This window comes from Oncorhynchus gorbuscha, linkage group LG01 (assembly GCF_021184085.1).
Source record: "Oncorhynchus gorbuscha isolate QuinsamMale2020 ecotype Even-year linkage group LG01, OgorEven_v1.0, whole genome shotgun sequence".
Taxonomy (NCBI): Eukaryota; Metazoa; Chordata; class Actinopteri; order Salmoniformes; family Salmonidae; genus Oncorhynchus; species Oncorhynchus gorbuscha.
In genome coordinates this window covers 46,302,063-46,320,747 of record NC_060173.1, presented here as the reverse complement: position 1 = coordinate 46,320,747, position 18,685 = coordinate 46,302,063, and positions in this window count along the sequence as shown.

Here is an 18,685-nt window from a genome sequence, read left to right as displayed (position 1 = left end):
GGAGAGGCAGCCAAAGAAAGAATTGGTTTTGGGGGTGACCAGAGAGATATAACTGCTGGAGCGTGTGCTACAGGTGGGTGATGCTATGGTGACCAGCGAGCTGAGATAAGGGGGGACTTTACCTAGCAGGGTCTTGTAGATGACATGGAGCCAGTGTGTTTGGTGACGAGTATGAAGCAAGGGTCAGCCAACGAGAGCGTACAGGTCGCAATGGTGGGTAGTATATGGGGCTTTGGTGACAAAAAGGATGGCACTGTGATAGACTGCATCCAATTTGTTGATTAGGGTATTGGAGGTTATTTTGTAAATGACGAAGTCGAGGATTGGTATGATGGTCATTTTTACAAGGGTATGTTTGGCAGCATGAGTGAAGGATGCTTTGTTGCGAAATAGGAAGCCAATTCAAGATTTAACTTTGGATTGGAGATGTTTGATGTGGGTCTGGAAGGAGAGTTTACAGTCAAACCAGACATATTTGTAGTTGTCCACGTATTCTAAGTCAGAGCCGTCCAGAGTAGTGATGTTGGACAGGCGGGCAGGTGCAGGCAGCGATCGGTTGAAGAGCATGCATTTAGTTTTACTTGTATTTGAGAGCAATTGGAGGCCACGGAAGGAGAGTTGTATGGCATTGAAGCTAGTAATAGGGATGGCAACAATTTTGGCAGATAATTTTTGAAAGAAAGGGTCCAGATTGTCTAGCCCGGTCTGATTTGTAGCGGTCCAGATTTCACATCACATCCACATCAGCTGACTGGATTTGGGAGAAGGAGAAATGGGGAAGGCTTGGACGAGTTGCTGTGGGGGGTGCAGTGCTGTTGACCGGGGTAGGGGTAGCCAGGTGGAAAGCATGGCCAGCTGTAGAAAAATGCTTATTGAAATTTGCAATTATAGTGGATTTATCAGTGGTGATCAAATGCTGGAATTTTCTCCATCTCCTTAACTATCATACTCTGCTTCCACTGGGCATTCTACAGATTTCAAAACTCAGTCAACTTCTTCCGTGGCAACAACACTGTTGGTTTATATTTTGGAAGACTACAATGTCTGGTTCAATTAAAAGATTTTTACCTAAACCAGGGAGTTCCTCATAGTCTGATTCATTTTCAGAGTCAGAAACAGTCAGCATGGCACGATCGTCCTCCAGAAAGTGGAGAGCATTAGCAACACTTTTGCAGTTTTTTGAGATATCTTTAAATAAGCAATGTTAGAAAGGATTACCTACACATACTGAGCAGCTCATGTTATAGACAAAAGCATGCTTCATGGCAGACCAATCCGAACACATCTCTCGTTATGTCCAGCCCATCCATTATCTCAGCCAATCATGGCTAGCGGGAAAGTTCTTGTCTTTTTCTGTGGCTAAACCTGTCATGTTTTGTCATAGATTGTCATGTCTTGTCCCTGTGCTTTCTCTTCTATTCGTTTCCCCCTGCTGGTCTTATTAGGTTCTTTCCCTCTCTCTCTCTCTCTCTCTCTCTCTCTCTCTCTCTCTCTCTCTCTCTCTCTCTCTCTATCGTTCCGTTCCTGCTCCCAGCTGTTCCTCATTCTCCTAACTACCTCGTTTACTCTTTCACACCTGTCCCCTATTTCTCCCTCTGTTTCCGCTTCTGTCCTTGTCGGATCCTTGTTTGATGTTTGCTGTTCTGTGTTCTTGTTCCGTCGTGTTTTTGCCTTCTTCAGATGCTGCGAGTGAGCAGGTGTCTCTATCAGCTACGGCCTGCGCCTACCCGAAGCGACCTGCAGTCTGTGGCCGCTTCTCCTGTTATTCCCCTCTACAGACTAGAGGATTTCTGTTATTCCCCGTTTGGACATTTCCTGTTAAGAATTCAGGATTAGTCGTTTTCTGTTTGGACTGGAATAAACTCTGTTTCTGTTAAGTCGCTTTTGGGTCCTCATTCACCTGCATAACAAAACCAACTAAGCTTGTAATTTAAAAAATGTATTCATATTTACAGATGTCATACCCGTTTGTTATGAAAGTGCACATGTTCCAGATGGCATTTCTGACAAAAAAAATGCATTTTGACAAAAATAATAATGTTTACGTTCAAATGCCTGCGATATATATACTTTCCTGAAACAAGTCACATCTGTCCTTTCAGAATTCAATAACTATTTCGGCAACCATCACACATCATCACTTCCCATCGATCATATCATCTGTCAGTGAACACATTATCTGATGACAATACTTGTGGAGACAGAGACTTTCATAATAGGGGGTCATTGAGACCTGAATTTAACCTCCTGGGTGGACCTAGCATGTGCTTTGCCCCCAGGCAGTTGGATAAGTGTGTTAAAGTATTATATTATAAACTGGGTGGTTCGAGGCTTGAATGCTGATTGGCTGACAACCGTGGTATATCAAGCCATATACCACTGATATAACAAACATTTCTTTTGACTGGTCTAATTACGTTGGTAACCAGTTTATAATAGCAATAAGGCACCTCTGGGGTTTGTGGTATATGGACAATATACCACAGCTAATGGCTGTATCCAGGCACTCCGTGTTGTGTCGTGCTTAAGAACAGCCCTTAGCCATGATATATTGACCATATACCACACCCCCTCGGGCCTTATTGCTTAAATATACAACAGTTATTGAACATTCTCGTCTCTGAAGAACAACATGCTGAAAACATGGGGAACGAGTCCAAGAGCAAAGTACATTTGAAGAGGACGCAGATTGACATTCTTTGGTTTGGTGTGTGTTTTTCTATCGCATCTGTCTTCTTCTGCGAGTCGAGCTCAGAGAGAGAGAGACACGCTGGGCAGGAGGAACCGTTCTGCGCCACACCGCGGCCTGGCCTTGAGATGGAAAGGGAAATCGCCCGCACATTGCATGAGACTCAATCATTGTTCGGTAGTGTCTGTGATAGTGGTCGTCAACACAGCATTAATGAATAATAAAAACAAAGCATAAACAATCAACACAAGACCACAAAAGCCACAACTACCCCCCCATATCAATTCTAGGCCCAACCAAAGAAAGTCAATGCAATAATACTTCCAAGATTTGTTTCCCCTGATAGAGAGCCCAGCTATATAAGGGCAATTGAAACGCAATATTCATCAGATAAAAGCGTGAGGATGTCATTCATTGGAAACCAAGCAAGCCGACATTAGATCCTCTTTCACATGGCCAGGCCTGGCAGTTCCGCTCTGCAGATGTGCAACTTGGCATATTGAGTAATTTCTAAAATAACCTGTTTTTAAGTAGTGTGTGTGTGTGTGTGTGTGTGTGTGTGTGTGTGTGTGTGTGTGTGTGTGTGTGTGTGTGCGTGCGTGCGTGCGTGCGTGCGTGCGTGCGTGCGTGCGTGCGTGCGTGCGTGCGTGCGTGCGTGCGTGCGTGCGTGTGTGTGTGTGTGTGTGTGTGTGTGTGTGTGTGTGTGTGTGTGTGTGTGTGGTTGTGTGTGTGTGTGGTTGTATGTGAGTAAGTGAGTGCGTGCAGGGGTTTTTGGGGGGGACAGCTGTAACGGAATCACTTCATAAGTGAAATACCACTCTGGGTACAATAGCCCGCCACAAACCAGAGCTGTGGTACAAATGTTTTTCCAACATGGTATAGATTTATCCGAGCGTATTGGGAGTAAAAACCATTTATTCTTCACTTCCTTAAAACAAGAAACGAAAGAGGTTGTGACTCTTGTGTTTGTGTTTGGGGCCAAAGACTCATTACTCTTGAGTAATGTTGGCAATGTTTGTAAAATGTCAAAACTCTGATATTGATTTTCAAGGAAAGGGGGGGGGGTGAACACTTCTCCTTTGGGAAGTTTATTGGTCCATGCATTTGTCTTCAACACTGGTTCACTGTTTTGTTTCGGACAAGACGTTTACTAAGATGTGGTCTCGGATCACTCTGGTTTAAGTGAGAAGACAGTCTATTCAACGGTGGATAATGCAGGCACTGAAATGCATTCATTCTACATAGTTTCTCATGGCGAGGGGTATTTTGCATCCCCTTAAGAGTTGGATAAACAATGGCCTCTCAACCTGAATGTTCTAGAATGGCTTATTGAGGAGGGCGAGGGGATGAACTACATTCCACAGGCCTGGTGGATAGAAAACAAGATGGCCTCCTGTCAGTGTGTGACATGTGGCTTTGTTGGCCCAACCAAGGATGCCTCTCACGGCCATCAGTGTGTCAGAGTGTGTTACCTTTAATCACAGCTGATGGGTGGGGACCGAAGGACGGATGGCTGAGGCAGGGAGAGAAACACAACAGGCAGGGCCTCGTGATTCAATTCACAACCGGTTAAAATAGGACCATGACCACACATTGACAGCTTAACATTCCACATGTTTAACTCATATCTCAGGCAGCTAGGAGAGAGCCGTGAACCACCTATAACCTGTCCCCTTCCCCTCCCTCCCCTCCCTCCTGGCCTGAACCTGGGGGAATGTTACCATTGGAATGCCCATCGGAATGCTCAGGATGGAATTCCAGTGAATGGCCGCTGACCTGACTCACCACTTAGTGTCGGCACAAGGCACATACTCAATGATTATCAATTGGACCATGGTGACCGCAGCGCCGCAGAATGGATGTCTTGACCTGCCTGGGCCTTAGGACCAGCACAGCTACTTATGGGAACGGGCGAGTGGTCAGGAAATCCCATGCATTAGCCAGGGTGGGACCAAGTTGTGAGAAAGAATAGCAATGTGAGGGTTTACCTCAATAACTTTTGTCCGCTTGAGTATTGATAAGTTATTAAAATGACGAGAATAGAAAGGGACACAAAATATCTGTGGTATGGGAGTTGTAGTTTTGGAGGGGGAAAAAATGCTCTAGTTTGGAGTGGGGATGCGCTCTTTCTGTTGTCAACCGTCACAAAACGGGTGTCAACTGTTGAGTAGGCATCAGGCATGGAATGACCTCACCCATACTGCTAGCTTGGGATGTCAATTCAGGTTAGAACCCTTATATATTTGAGCAGATTATATGGTTGCATAAACTGGTGCCCAAATTCCTCCAATAGCATCTACTTTACACTTACCCTGTCTACCCTCTTCTGTTATTTTTGTCCTCTTTTGATTCACCACCACTCACCACCAGTGACGGCATTATCACCCTTCAGTCCTGTAAACATGAGTTCGGTGCCAACCTAGCAAGTGTGATGTGAGATGTGTCAATTTCGCCACCTTTTATGTCACAATCGAATCAATAATTTTTTGTACGCATTGCCACGTCTCATTTCCTGTGGCAACGAAGCACATCCCAGCTTCATCTCAGTGTCAGACATAAACATGCACACAGAACATCACATGAGGACATGCAGGAGTTTGTAATCACATGATGTAGAGTCTCTCAAGTCTCGCAATGCAAAACAGAGCTAGCAACAAAATCAACAACAACAGAACAACCCATTTAGGCCAAATGTGACGACATTCTTGGTATGCTGCTTTGATCATGAAAGTTACCCACAAGTACAAGTGCTAATCAACTGTCTAATTGCCTTGGCCACTGACAGACGGAATGCATTCTGCAGGCAACAAATTGAGTGTCCAAGTGTCACAGGTAGGATAGCCTTCAGATGAATACCTTGGCAGGGAACAACGACTATGTCACTTAATCCTATTTACTCACAGTGCCAACTCTAAAATACTTTAGGCCACAGATGATAATCTAAAGGAACCTGGGAAGCAAGAACGAGACGTACAGATGTATGATCTTCAACAGCAACAGCAACAGCAGCAACACAAACATTACTGCTGGGGGAGAGAGAGAGAGTGAGAGAGAGAGTGTGAGAGAGAGAGTGTGAGAGAGAGAGAGAGAGAGAGAGAGAGAGAGAGAGAGAGAGAGAGAGAGAGAGAGAGAGAGAGAGAGAGAGAGAGAGAGAGAGAGAGAGAGAGAGAGTGAGTGAGCGAGTGTGAGAGAGAGAGAGAGTGAGAGTGAGAGAGTGAGTGAGTGAGTGAGAGAGAGAGTGTGAGAGAGAGTGAGAGTGAGAGAGAGTGAGAGAGAGAGAGAGAGAGAGAGAGAGAGAGAGAGAGAGAGAGAGAGAGAGAGAGAGAGAGAGAGAGAGAGAGAGAGAGAGAGAGAGAGAGAGAGAGAGAGAGAGAGCGAGACAGAGTGAGAGAGAGAGAGAGTGAGAGTGAGAGTGAGAGTGAGAGTGAGAGTGAGAGTGAGAGTGAGAGTGAGAGTGAGAGGGAGAGAGAGTGAGAGTGAGAGAGTGAGAGATGGAGAAGGTGTGGGGCTGGGGTAATGAGAGAGAGAGAGAGAGAGAGAGAGAGAGAGAGAGAGAGAGAGAGAGAGAGAGAGAGAGAGAGAGAGAGAGAGAGAGAGAGAGAGAGAGAGAGAGAGAGAGAGAGAGAGAGAGAGAGAGAGAGAGAGAGAGAGAGAGAGAGAGAGAGAGAGGGGTGTGGGGTTCAGGAGGAGGCTGGTAGCCTCGGCCCTGGAGAGGAGATGGGGAGACAGACAGGTCTAAGAGCTGCACCATTCACACACAACGGGCCCTGAGAGGCTCTCTTCTCCCAGTGGCACCTTCATTTGATCACTCTTTTGTCGCTGAGAATTTTCCTGCAGAGGACATTTCTAACTTGTAGTTTATCTGAGGTTTAAAAAGGCTTCTGAAGTTTGTAAATTCCACTTTAAAAAATCTGACTTGATTTGCCCGAACAAAAAATGTATCAACCCCTACAAAAATGTCCATTATTTATAATCCACATAATATTTCAAATGTCCTGTTGCTGCAGGATTATTTTCCTGCTGTAGCAAACTGTCTCAAATTAAGATCCTACATCTGTACACTTTCTACGCGTGAATAATAACTTTGACAAAGTGAAATCTTGTTACTGTTTTATGACGATGTAGAACTTTGTGTAAACCGGGTGAAAATGAAATGTGCACAAATGTCAATTCTTTGGAGTTGTATACGAGATAGACAGTAAAGTGTAGGTGGCGTAAAATCAAGCGAGTGGAAACATAATCCTCTGGATTACTGCACATGTGCAGTCAGGATGCGGAACTTCTCTGCCAACATTCTGAAGGTTTCCTAGCTCACCACCTCCACACATGGGGATTCTTTGGCATTTATCTTCTGGCACAGGCCCACTAACACTAACAGTATGCTATAAGAATTTTTTCACTTTTTCATGGAATGTCATCACTACCCTTCTGAAAAATCCACAAGGTCTTTATGTGGATTCTGAGTGATATGGGGTTAGTAAGAGACATAATGCTCGTTCCAATCCATCAGGGTGGTGGCGGCGGTGGTGATGGTGGTGCACCTGTTTAGACCAAACCCAGAAATGGCCAAAACACTGTGGCTGATGATGGCATGTCTTCTTCAGAGAGATTGAGGGTGCAGTGGGTTCATGTATCACATTGCTGTCCTAGATTTAACATAATTGGTTGCTGAGCTCATGCCTTGCACTTGTGGTGTTTTTTTTAACAATCATTTTGTTACAGATGTGAATGTATTCCTTACATTTAAACAACTGTATAATGTTTGTCTCTCAACTAGCCCTTTGACTGGAGCAGACTCGGCCTATACTGTAAAAGCATCCAAATAAAGACAAGACGCCACGGTCATGTAACAGCTGGTGCACTAGGGAGAGAATGATGGGAAAGGAAAATACGTAGACTAACTTGTCACTGCTTCTTCTTTCCCTTCCCGCCTGGGCGGTGTGGCCTTCGACTCCCTTTCAGGGGCCAGTCAGGGGCGAGGAGGGACCTGTGAAAGGGCCTGCCACTGGGAGAAAGGAGCCTCTCAGTGCACATTGTGTGTGAATGCTGCAGCTCTTAGACCTGTCTATCTCTCTGTCTCCCCTCACCCCCCCCTGCACAAACTCTTCAGTTTGAAGGAATAAGTATGCATACCACAATGGCCTGTGTTGCTCAATATGCCACTGCTGTCTTTTATGTGATATTGTTCATAAAGGGCAATAAACGGTATGCAGTTGTGCCTCCCCAATGAATAATGTCATCTGGACTCATTGGTCATTGTGTCAGATTGAACCCCTTTTGCTGTCCATTGACCTCATTTGTCTACACACATCTCTAAACTTTAAGTTTACTTTCTGAGCTTAAATTCCAGACGTGTAGATTTGTCTTTTTTTTCTCATCCTTCATAACTACACTCCTAGAAAACCAAAAGGGTTCCAAAGGGGTTCTTTAGAGAAGGATAGGCTTCTACCAAGATCCATGTTCATCTGAAGAACCCTTTCTGGAAGACATGGGTACTTTTGTAAGGCAAAGGATTCAACCTAGAACCTTTCTCATCCTAAGAACTGTTTTTGGAAGAAAGGGTTCTTTGATGATTCTTTGGATGGCAAGAAAGATTCTTTGGAAGGTGAGCAGGGTTCTACATAGGACACTTCCGAATCGGAATAAGCTTTTGTATTGTATTTTTTCCTTTATTTGAAATAGTGCCTGAGTATTACTGTTTACCCCAGTGTTTAAACTTTAACCCTCTAGAGTTTAAAAGGACAGGTGTGAGATTATTTCAACTGTACCTACACGGGAATATTTGTACATAGCAAATTGGCCAGTTTTATACCTAGTTGGCTTTTCAGTGAAATATTTGTAGAGTTGATTCAGGAGTTAAATTAACTCCGTAAAGAGGTAAATTTACACTCAGCTGTGTAAAAGAACCCAAGTGTTGGTGTTAACCAAAGGTGAGTGTGATCAGAAGTGTCATGCCCATAGGGGGTACAGGGGCATGTGCCCCATCAGATTTGTCATGTGTCAATCAAGATCGAGTAACTCGCTTGTCTGTCTTAGCTGGCATGCCTGCTGGCAAGGTTGGTAGACTTTTAAAAAAGTAAGCAATAACTAAATGAACTGAATAAGACTCACATTCCTTTCAATCTTTTACCCAGATTTGAGCAGAGATGCACAGAAGCATATTTAGTTTCTTTTTTTTAAAACAGTCAGGACACAGACAGCTCAAGAGGTATGCTTAGCTATGCAGAACTATTGTTTCAGGTGTTTAAAAAATTCAAAACAATTCTCCAACTTATTGTCGGGGGGCCTAGCCCCCTAGCCCCCCCCAGCCATCCTCACGTACTCTGCGCCCCTCAGATTTTTGGTGTGCATAATGGCCCTGAGCGTGATTGTGTCATTTTGACTCGGTGTAGAGTAAAACACTCAAAACCAATATTATCATATCACGTTTTTGCATATACATTGATTGATTGATTGATTGATTGATTGATTGATTGATTGATTGATTGATCTTATGCTACACAAAGATAAACAACATACATTTTTCTCAACTAATCAAATTTGTTAGTAGTTGGACTTATTCAACCCGTTACTGAGACGATTGTTCCAGATGGTTTAGATTGATAAATGAGACTATCTGCTCTGCCTTGGCAGTCTTTCTGAATCCAGGTTGTGGGTGATTAATAAGCCCCCCATGGAGGCACTTGCATTGAACACACCTACCGACTGTTTGTGAGTGCTCTGTGTCCAGGTTGGTCTGTGCCCTGTTTGCTTCCTCTGTCTTCTAGCCTTAATGTCAAATTGCTCCTGTTCCAACAAAACCTTTCACCACTCATGCTCCCTCTCCATCCCTTTCTGCCTTCCTCCCTCTACACTTATCCTTCTCACAGATCCAGGAACCTTTCATCACCACATCAGATGAGGCAATGAGGAAGGACCAAATCTCTAGACCTATGCTCGGAGCGAGCAGGCTACTGGGGAGTACCATCACTGACCTCCGGGTCTTGTGCTTCCAGGTGTCTGCTCGATCCTCAGGTTGTCCTTCCATCTGCAGATCCAACTCTAGTCCTGTCCCCAGCATCAGACCCAGTTCCAGTATCAGACCCAGTCACAGCACCAGAACACCGGAAGAGGCACAGAGGAGGGTCCAACACCAGACCTTCACCCGGAGCAAGCGGACCACAGGGGAGTGCAACATTTGACCTCCACGTCTTCCTCCCTTCTGTAGATCCACCGCCAGTCCACCACCAGACCACCAGACGAGGTGTGAAAGAGGGACCAAAAATCACATCTTCACCCGGAGCGAGCAGGTCACAGAGAAGTACCACAATTGACCTCTGGGTCTAAGACTCCCTTGTATGTCTGCTTGCTCCTCAGGTTGTCTTTCCTACCCTCTACAGACTCATATCCCAACTTAGCACCTGCAGCAGCCCCAGTTCCCGGTTCCTGTTATTTGTTTTGAATAACATTTGTATACTTTTTCTCAGGTTGGTGGACTGGTGCTGGATCCAACACTTGGCCTCCAGTCCCAGCACAATTTACAGTCCAGGTCCCAACAGAAGTACCAACCCAGGTTTTCCCGGTCCAAGCCACAACACCCGCACCAATCCTGAACACAGCACCAAATTCCTTTTCCTTTCAGCCACTGCCAGCCCAGCCCAGACCCCACCCCTACCCCAACACAAATGAACATTGTGGACTAACTAACTAACTGACTGATTGACTGATGGAATGGACAGAATGGACTGACAGATTGTTCGGATTCTTTTTTGATTAGTTGATTGCCTTTACTTTGCTTTTGTTTGATTGGATAACCATTTGTTTTAACTAATTTGAATTGATTACTTATTGATTGAATTGTTTATTATTCGGAATTTAAACTTAATGATGGATTGAATTTGAACTTGTTGAACATTTTAAACTGTAACGAATTTTGGAAAAAACAAATAAAATAGAATTACACAGCAGAATAGAATTACATAGCACTTTGCAAGCCGCTTCATGTGACTTGATGGCCTGATGTGGCCTGTAAACCAGGAGTTTACTAAAACCACTGTGTTAGGGTATAACTAGGCCCTCAAAGAAAGGCCTTATGATATGATATATGTAATGTATTCTGTAATTAGTTACATTTTAGGCTAATAAGGCTGGTCGAACCATTCATAGAGGGTTCTAGAAAGAACCCTTCAAAGATATTAAGGTTCTTAGTAGGGTTCGGGACGATACCAGTATTGCGACACACGTTAGTATCATGTTAAGGAATGAAAACATCATTATTTTGTCATCCAGAGTAACATTTATTTATTTTCCAAGCTATAGAACAAACTATTTTATATTCAAAGGGTTCTACAAAGAGTTCTACCTAGCACCAAAAAGGGGTCCCCTATGACAACAAACCGAAGAACCCTATATGGTTCTACTTAGCGTCCTTTTTTTCTAAGACTGTATGGCCATCACTACCCTGTAGATTGGGGTTTGCAGTCTAGCTAATTCTGTATTCAGTTGTGAAATGAGGGGTTAAGTTCTCCATTCCAACCTTGATATTGAGGCTAGATCCATCTGCCAAAGCTTGGTCTGAATGTAAGAAGTGTCTGGGCTCACGGTTTGTTTTGCTTCTGCATCCAGCCTGTAATCGGAGTAATTTATACCCTTTTCTACCCCTGTAATTAACAGGCTTCCTAATACTTCACCTCATACTATACTGTACGTGGGTCATTCCACCAATTTGGTGTCTTTTGAGAAGTGTAACGTGGTCAAACAAAACTTTTGATTTCACCTAATTTTAACATTCTGTCATAAATGGCATATGTTCAACTTAATAAAAATCATGTTTCCCATCTAATACATTTTTTAAAAGTGTAAGTGCCGATTAAGTGCAAATATAGTAATAGGGTTGACAACTTCATCTTAAATCGGCCATAAATCCCGTTGTGACAGGAGGAATGGAAACTTGTTGTGTGCAACAGGGAGCGACAATTGAATGCAAGCTTCACCAAAATATTTATAACGGTGTTGACCTTAAAATGAGGGACAGACATAAATTAACCACTAATCACAAAATGATCTTCAGGAATGACTTTGGAAAGCAACAAAATAACTAGGGCTTTACAATGATGGTGAGAACTTGGTGAAATGTTGGTGTTAAGTGGGGTAAAATCACAGAGGGTGCACGGAGGGGAATGTCAAAATGCTAATTGTTTGCCAGTCTTTATTCATACAAAAAAATAATTATTTATTGAATTCTCCGTGTGGTCTATATAAAAGGGCACTTCATTTAATATAAGAGGCTTTTTTTAAATGCAATATTGGTGCACAATTTATATTTAAAATATCAAAGGGGTGAAAAGGCACTCTTTTCGTGGAATGACCGGCATACAGAACGTTTAACTGTCCCACATGTCAGCACAACAGGAGCTATTGAGATGGCAGCTTCAAACTGAAAACACAAGGAGGTTGCCATAGTGAGAGTCATCACTCACACACTACTCTAACCACCTCCATTTCACGGCAGGGTTTTTGTATTCTGGCCAAATCAGGGCACGTTTCTTGGAGGAAGCCAAAAGGGAAGTCTAATGTATATCATTCATAAAAGTGAGTAGTAGGAATATGATTAAAAAGTAGGAGGCTTAGATTTCATTCAGTCTATTGATGTTTGAGTCAATCGCAGCACAAATATGTGTTTGAAGAGTCAAGACAGAATATTCTACAGAACCATTTGATCAACACTGTAAATGTCTTTGGAACTACCAGTACTTTCTGAAATAGTTTGAACTATGTTCAGAAGACTCCTCACCTCTTTCCTAGCCTTCTCTGATGAAGGCAGCACACATGGAAACCTGGCCACAGACAGACAGACCTCTGTCCGTCCAGGCTGAGGAGTTCTATCCATGCTGTCATCCATCTGGAGATGAGAACCACACTGCCGCCTCCCCCACCGCCCGGTAGACAGGCTTCCCAGGTCACGTCTCAGCTAGCACGCGTTGTATGGTCGACCAGTCGGCCCTCTGGTCAGGCACCACGCCCTGCCTACAACCACTGTCTGACAGCTCCCCTCTCAAACCAACCTGGACTCATCGGAAAAGCCTGGCTAGAGCCAACCAGGCAGATGCTGGGCAGGGGACAGGACAGACAGGGCCTGGGTTGCCTGGCTGGTTGTGTCTGACTGGGCCTGCCTCTGAGCCCCATCATCCTGTCCACATAGTTATCCACATGGCCCAGGGAGCAGGCTTTTATGGCCGGGGTGATGAGAGGTAAAGCTGTGGGTCGCAGGGCAGCCCAGCTAGGCAGGGAGCAGTGAACTAACTGGCTGGGAGTTAAAAATGGATTTTACTGCTGCTGCAGAGACCTAATGGCACTTCCCAATGAGGTCTAATGCGTTTATGTATTCGTGGATTCGGTTTTATTGCAATTCGGCTCAATAAAACAGAGAAACGTAAGGGCAGAAGTTTTCTTTGGAAAGATGATACATACATGTAAAAACCAGAAGATATTAAAATTAGAAACACATTAGTTTTCCCTTGCTTTTCAGCCTCAAGCCGCTAATTGAACAAACACATCCGACAACTGGTAAGGTGATTTTAAAATGAACACATGCATTGAAAGACGACACATCTGCAGTCGAAAGCATCGGCACGACTTTGAAAGTCAATTAGTCTGTCAACTCAAAGAGTTTATGATATTTATTTTCACAAATGGCTTAAAGCCCCACATTGTATTTGCCGTGTCGCGTCAGGAGGACTCGTAAACAAAGGAGTTGACTAACACTCCATAATAATGCATTACCTTGGTTTACATTTCCATCACACATGGTGGCATATTCTTGAATGTGTTACAGTGTGTGTGTGTGCACGTGTGTGTGCATGTGTGTGATGATGTGCCACAGGATGGTGAAAACGTCATGTAGATAGGGATGCAAGGACGCCAACACAACACCAGGAGATTTAACCAAAAAATAAATACATAAATGAATAAAAGAACACTTCAGATACATGGGCAATGTCCAAGCCAACGCCAAACATTTCTTACGGTCAACAATGACTTGTACCATAGTATCAATTCAGAGTGTCTTATGAAATGCTGATTGTTGGCCCGTTTAGGCTAACGCTATTTTATTTTATTATTGGTTGTGATTCTAAAACCAATAAATACAAAATGATTTTTTTCAAGTCTAAACAAACAGTCAAATTAGACAGTCAAATGAATTTGCCTCCCCGACTCAACCTTGTGTATCTCTTTGACCAAACAGCATCTATTGCTAAGCTGTCGGAGCACCACAAGTGGAGACCGCTGGAGAGTGTGCATCTTCATTTGACTTCAAACAGTGGCAGAAAGCCATGTGTACTGGATGTTTTGTGGCACAAGATTGAAGGAAATATGTATTATGGAGGATGTGAAATAGTTCATTGTGAGTTCACCCATCAGCGGGTGACTTGCCAGAGCAATCCAGAAACAAGTAGCGGCTTATTCCCTTCTTGTGTGAGTCTTGAGTGGGTGAGGGATGTGTGCAGGGGGGGGGGCATCAAATCACATACTGTATCGCAGGATCTGATTTGTGTCCAGTTCATGTTATCTGTGCACCAGAATTTCATTCAAGTAGTCTGTTTGGTCAGGTTTCACTGATCAGTGAAGTTACATTTTCAGACACAATTTTAACAAGTTAACACATAGGTATTAGGCCTTTCTTGAGCATTAAGGTTTGTCCTCCCCAGGCTGTACAGGCAAGTACAGAATCCCACCTCTGTAGCAACCAGGCAGGGCAGGGCACAGCAGAGCTTGGCAAAGCAGTGTCTACTGTGCCAGAGCGAACGAGAGCTGTCCGCCTGCGGAGAGGAGAGCCTTAAACAAAGACACGTGTTGCCAGAAGATGTCAGCAGCCTGTTCCTCAGCAGTGTGTAACTCGATCCCCCACACACACTCATCCACGGAGGGCAGAGAGGGGGAGGCGGCTGGGGGAGGGAGTTGGGGTTCAACGCTGTGATCAAAGGCCCAGCGATGGACCAAAGGGCTCTGTTAGATCATCAGTACGACCTCTGTGCATCCGTCAGGCATTAGGGTTCTGGATTGCGGCTAGAAGCGGACGGGTTGGTGAGGTTGGGCTTGGGGGGGAGGGGCGGAGGGATTTAGGGGGTTAATAGGACCAGCATAGACAAGAGGGGAAAACTGGGTGGAGGAGGAGTGGGGGGGACTGGATTACAACCCAACCATCCTTTTACTTCTCCAAAACCACATGACGCTCATGTCCAATGCCCTACATATTCAAAGGCATGTACTCCAGCCCGCTCCAACCCTGTGACACAGATGGAGACCGAAATATACAAGCGCCGGGCGGCGACCGGTCTCTCTGATGTTTCCATCGGTGTGGTGTGCTCTGCTGACAGAAAGAGTTCGCCATCAATCTTCTGAAGATAGAGATAGACAAGTCCACTCGTATTTTACTTTCATACGGAACACCGCCAACTGGCTGAAAGCAGACAACGGTTTGAATCCGAACGATGTCTCTGTTATCCAAAATAGTACTGACGGCAAGGGAATCATGTAGTATAGGGAGTCAGTTGAGTTGAATGGTGAAATGACACAACCTCCATTGTATACTGTGGGCCTATATGCCGTGGTAACCTCATGCTGAACTGTGCAGGGGGTTAAACAGTTATTTCCAAGTTAGTGACCCAGATCAGTAGCTTCGGCTGTAATCCCCACCTCCGCCATTATTCTTTCCACAGACAGGCCAGTCAGACCCATAAAGAAGGAGGATGCTCAGTACTGGAGTTTACCCATCTCGCTACACAAGCTCCCAGTTACTCCAACCCAGCAGCAGCACGAGGCAACGGCATGTAGCGCTGTCATATGCAATGTTTTGTAAATCAATTCCTTAATCAGTGTTTAATACAATACACTTAAACTGTATCTGAGTTCTAGTTTCAACATTGCCAAAAGTGCCTCATTGAAATTAATGTAAAGTCAGATGTCTTTTCAATGTCGGCAGATCATTTTTTTGCTTGTTGACAACATCTCGCGTGCTGTGAGAGCTAACCAAAATGTTGAAAATTTAAATATTTTCCAAATGTCCAGGGATTTGGGCTGTGGGGTATCAAGTTCTGTGGTCTCAGCTGTGTAGCACATTGATGTTGTTTTATCAATTCAGAACAGATCACTCAGAGCATGGTGTTCTGGGCCATTTTCTGGTTTGGACTTGGTTTGTAAATGCTAGAAAACACAGCATTGCTTCTTTCCTTCCTTCCTTCCTTCCTTCCTTCCTTCCTTCCTTCCTTCCTTCCTTCCTTCCTTCCTTCCTTCCTTCCTTCCTTCTGTCTCTCTTTCTGGTTCCGTTTTATTCTAGCATTATTACCTTTGACAAAATGGTGTTTTGTTTTCTGGTGTTTTACATGCCTGTTACTGGTCAAACAGTCACTGGTGAGTTCCAAAGCATTTCGTCCTCTGTTTCTTTTGAGGAGGGTGGGCTTGGGGTTTAGAGGAGGGGGGCAGTTTAAATGGATGTGCTATGAAAAGGGTTGTGAAGGGTCTCTCTGAGTTTTCCCTAGGTGGAGTCTGCTTTTAGAACCCCGACCTCACTTCATGAAAACAAAACGCGAGGAAGGAAATATCCTCAAGGAGAAGCCGTGGCCTAGCCAACCACTGGACACCGAGCCGCGCTGCACAAAGCGCGTGTGGGCTGTCCTCGAACTCTCCCCACCAATGTCTCCATGTAGAAACCCACTTCCCTAAGGGATCTGTCTGTCTGTTCTGCACAGACACACACACTAACACACATATACCGACACTCATGCATATCGACACTAAGAGATACAGACTAACTGTAGATACAGTCACACATTCCCCTCTCTATTTCATCCCTCCTCTCGCTTTCTTATTCCCTCTTCTGAAGTTTAGAATGTACTGCTCCTCTTCTCTCTCTTTCAATTTTCTATCTCTCGCTTTCTCTCTCTCTCTCTCTCTCACACACACACACACACACACACACACACACACACACACACACACACACACACACACACACACACACACACACACACACACACACACACACACACACACACACACACACACACACACACACACACACACACACACACACACACACACACACACACACACACACACCCTCTGCTCAGCCTGGGGTTCGACCCATCCTGTCGTGTAAGAGCGCTGATGTTGTCCTTACTGTAGCTGAGCCTGACTGAGGGCGTCACAGCATAAGTATTAACCTCGCTCGTATTTTACAAGCACCGCTTACTGCCCTTGTCCAACATAAACAGGTGTGCTGGCCAAATTGGGCGTCATTACTCCCTAGGCTAATGTCTCGTCTCCACAAATACAGTACATATAACTTTCACTTTCACAATATCTACCAATCTGAAATTATTTACAGTTCCAGTTACATATAGTTATTAAAAATCCATTATTTAACATATTCCCCCTGAAACATATGAGTAAATCCTGTTGCATTTGTATGCAATATATCAATGACTTACACATTCATGTTAACATTCTACAGTTTTGTTCAGACTGTTATTCAATCACAAAGCCCCACCTCGTGTTTTGTATTGTGTGGTGAAGTTTGTACTCAAGAAGGCTACATATACTGTAGTACGTGGTACTGTTGAGTAAATGCAGATTATTGAAAATCTCTTTGAGGGAGAATCCAAGATAATACCCATAGATGAAGACTACACCAATAGATCAATGTAGTAAGACGCAGGGTAGGGGGGTTGGTTGTCAGGTATGTTTGAGAAGTCTCTGACTGGGGTCTGACGATATGATCCTGGCTTCGCCATGCGGTCTATGATGTCACTTAGGCCTCTGCCTTTGAATAGCCATGTGTTCCTCGCCACTAATATCAAACAGATGATGTGAAACCTCAAAATGACGGTCTTTCAATACGACGAGCAGTCATAACAATGTAAAAGAACTGATGAGAAACACCGTTCTAACCGAACAGCAGATGAAAGACCACGTTGATTTTAGAACTGTTGCAATCTTTGTTGCACTCAAATAGGTACCTTTTTTCCTGTTGATTCCAGTTATCGCAAGTAGACTTCGTGAGCTTTGGGGTGTTCTTAGATCACATAATAGGACAGCGTGCATTTTAGAGCTGAATTTTTTTTTTGAGCTAATGGTGATCCTTGGACTTCAGCTGATTTACCTTTCTTACAGAAACACTGAAGTCAAACTAAGCTCACAATCAAATTGCATGGCATGCTGTAAAACTTCCCAAATCATTGTTACAGTGTGCTATCATACCAGGACGGAGGGGTTTAGCAGCACGGTAGTGCCTTCAAAGACTCTTATGAGCTCATCCACAGCCAACATGTTCCTCGAATAACAAACAAGACAGGGAAGAATGCCTTAGAATGATACATCACTCTAGGGAATTTTACATATGTCCTCTATGTGTCTCCCAGGCACACTGTAATTGATGTGCAGTGTCTGGAAGACAACAGTCCTTCCTTTCTTCTCCCTGGATCCCTGGATAATCTCAAACGTCAACTCCAACGACTCCTTGATTTTAAACCCCCCCCTCCTCCTGGTTTTGAGGTAATTTATTTTTCGCCACCCTCTCCTCTCTCCCTCGCTGCAGCTGTGTCTTATCTATAAGGGCCGGGTCTCTGATCCAAAGGTTCTCTTCTGTTTCACTGAAGTTACAAATGACTGGGTGGAGTCAGATCCCCTGAGCCAAGCTAGAGGAATCTATAGTGCTTTTGTGAATTCAAAAATGTTAAAGGAAGACAGGACACCCTGGCATCTAGACTGGTGTTTTTCCGGGAGTTCTGTGTGAGGCAGGACCGCCTAGTGTGTCTTTGTTACCTCTTTAGTGGCCACCCCATATCTATTCTACATAGGGCCTCCCTGAGGCCTGAGCTGGTCTGATACTTGAAGCTGACAGTTGGTTCATGTGCCTCTGGCTCAGGCCCATTAGACCATAGGTGGTAACGGTGCCCCATTTCCAGCAGCAGTGAATCAGGATGTTTGTCAGCTGAAGGAGGATAACACTGCAGTGTC